Consider the following 2,238-nt stretch of genomic DNA (forward strand, 5'->3'; position numbering starts at 1 on the left):
AACCGTGACAGGCCGCTACCCCGCGCAGCCGTGCAAGGGATGTTGGAGCAGAAATGACCTGCTGATAGACAGCAAAGTTCCTGCTAGTTCTGAAGTGCAAATAATTAAACAGTCGAATGGCTTCATACAACAACGTAGCCTGGCAATAGTGCGCGTAAAACGCAATAGTTGATTCTGGCCGACTTGCCTTTCAGTTTTAGAATATTTCTCGGATTCTTTTGCGAAGAGTTTTTGCTTCATCATTAACAGGCATTATATCACTGTACTCGCCTTTTCAAGCGCTTTCGGATGCCGTTAAAAAAAAAGGCTATCATTCTGTTTAAAAAATCATACTTGCATCAATATCTCGATATCGATACAAGAGTTAAGACTCTTTATTACATACTAAAGTAAACCCCCCTTAACGTACTATCATTTGCCAAAAACGTCGTTTCGGTATCTGGAACATTTATTGAAAGAAAAGGGGTGTTACATCTTACATAGGGCGTAACTAAGTTCCTTATACAGACTTTGAGGACAGTTTAATTACACCAAAACAAGAAAAAAAAAGTCTAGTGAACATGGGCTCTAAAATGCATACCTTAAGAGCTACGAACACTGTGAAACACATCTCTTCTACTTCAAGCATTTTGATTTCCATATTTTGCGAGGACGTAGTATGGGCCAAAACAAACATAAAATGTCCGGTAAACATGGGCTTTAAAATGTATGCTTTAAGAGCTATAAACATTTGCTCATTTTCGCTACTGTGTAACGTATATCTTCTACTGAATAAGAGCTCATAGCTCTTAAGTTATGCATTTTACATCCCAAGTTTACTAGAATTTTTTTTGCAATTTTGGTGTAAAGAACTTGTTCTGAAAACCTGTAAAAGGAATTTAATTACACCCTGTAGATTACAGAGGGACTAAAAGGCTGTAATACTTTCTTTAACGAGTCAAAAATACTGTAATATATTCCAGAGGGAATACAGTTTACAGCTATGTAACAGCAGGACATGACAACGCCTTGAATTGCGAGATAAATATTAATAACCTATGAAACGTCCCCTTAGAAAACTTAATGAATTACTGTGCTGATAAACCTCTTACATTATTTGATTTTCAAACAGCTGAGCAGAACTGGACGTACTCAGACATTTCGCTCTTTACCTATTCTGATCAACACTAAACTGACACACAATATTTTTAGCGCAACGCAATCTGACTTTCAATAATCCCTACAAAAGAATGGCCCTGACTAACATTAACCTATACCTTTCAGAAATCACTTACCTCACAAAAATCTTCGTTGCTCGAACTACTGCAATACAGCGAGCGCCACTACTGCCAGCTAAATTAAAAGATTCAAACTACTGAAGGCACTAACTACTGATAGGCATAGGTAGCAAATGAAAGATTTTGATAGAGGACAAGCAATGTATTTACCTTAATAGTGTTCGAAAGTCATAATATATATAGCAGTTCATGGCATCTAGTCTTACAAATTTACTGTCTCTGATGGACACACGTCCAGATCATCCGCTCTCAGAACTCCGCCATTTCTCTTCCCACATTCACCACTGCTGGCGGCTCACCTCCAACTGCGCAACGCTACGCGCTGTTAACAGCCAACTGCCCAATACTACAATAGCATATTACAACAATACCAACCAGCCACAGACTGCTCACAGCACAGCCAATGATTTTCATACAGAGCGCTACGTGGCGTTACCAATACAAAAACCTAAACAGCCTACTTACACCTAGCACGAGGTTGCTATATTTGACCGACTTTGATATCAGATGAGTTTTGACGTGGGAATAACACTGGTAATTCTGAGTGCACTTAAGGCTGTAAGAGCAATAGTAGCCCTTATTGGTGTGTAGTTTGCTGCCAGTTCAGCAGCGTGGCGGGCAACGGCCTTTCCGCAGTGGATACACCGGTTCCCGTGAGATCACCGAAGTTAAGCGCTGTCGGGTGTGGTCGACACTTGGATGGGTGACCATCCAAGCCTCCATGCGCTGTTGCCATTTTTCGGAGTGCACTCAGCCTCGTGAGGCCAATTGAGGAGCTCCTCGACCGAATAGTAGCGGCTTTGGTCAAGAATACCATCATAACGACTGGGAGATCAGTGTGCTGACCCAACGCCCCTCCTATCAGCATCCTCCATATGAGGATGACACGGCGGTCGGATGGTCCCGGTAGGCCACTCGTGGCCTGAAGACGGAGTGCTTTTTTTTCTTTTTAGCAGCGTGG

At 41.8% G+C, this 2,238-nt stretch overlaps 1 pseudogene; it reads left to right on the forward strand.

The window, feature by feature from the left end:
* The first annotated feature begins 1,894 nt into the window (after positions 1 to 1,894).
* On the forward strand, positions 1,895 to 2,012 carry LOC126471661 (5S ribosomal RNA; annotated as a pseudogene).
* Positions 2,013 to 2,238: the final 226 nt, after the last annotated feature.

The sequence above is a fragment of the Schistocerca serialis genome, chromosome 3 (assembly GCF_023864345.2).
Source record: "Schistocerca serialis cubense isolate TAMUIC-IGC-003099 chromosome 3, iqSchSeri2.2, whole genome shotgun sequence".
Classification (NCBI taxonomy): domain Eukaryota; kingdom Metazoa; phylum Arthropoda; class Insecta; order Orthoptera; family Acrididae; genus Schistocerca; species Schistocerca serialis.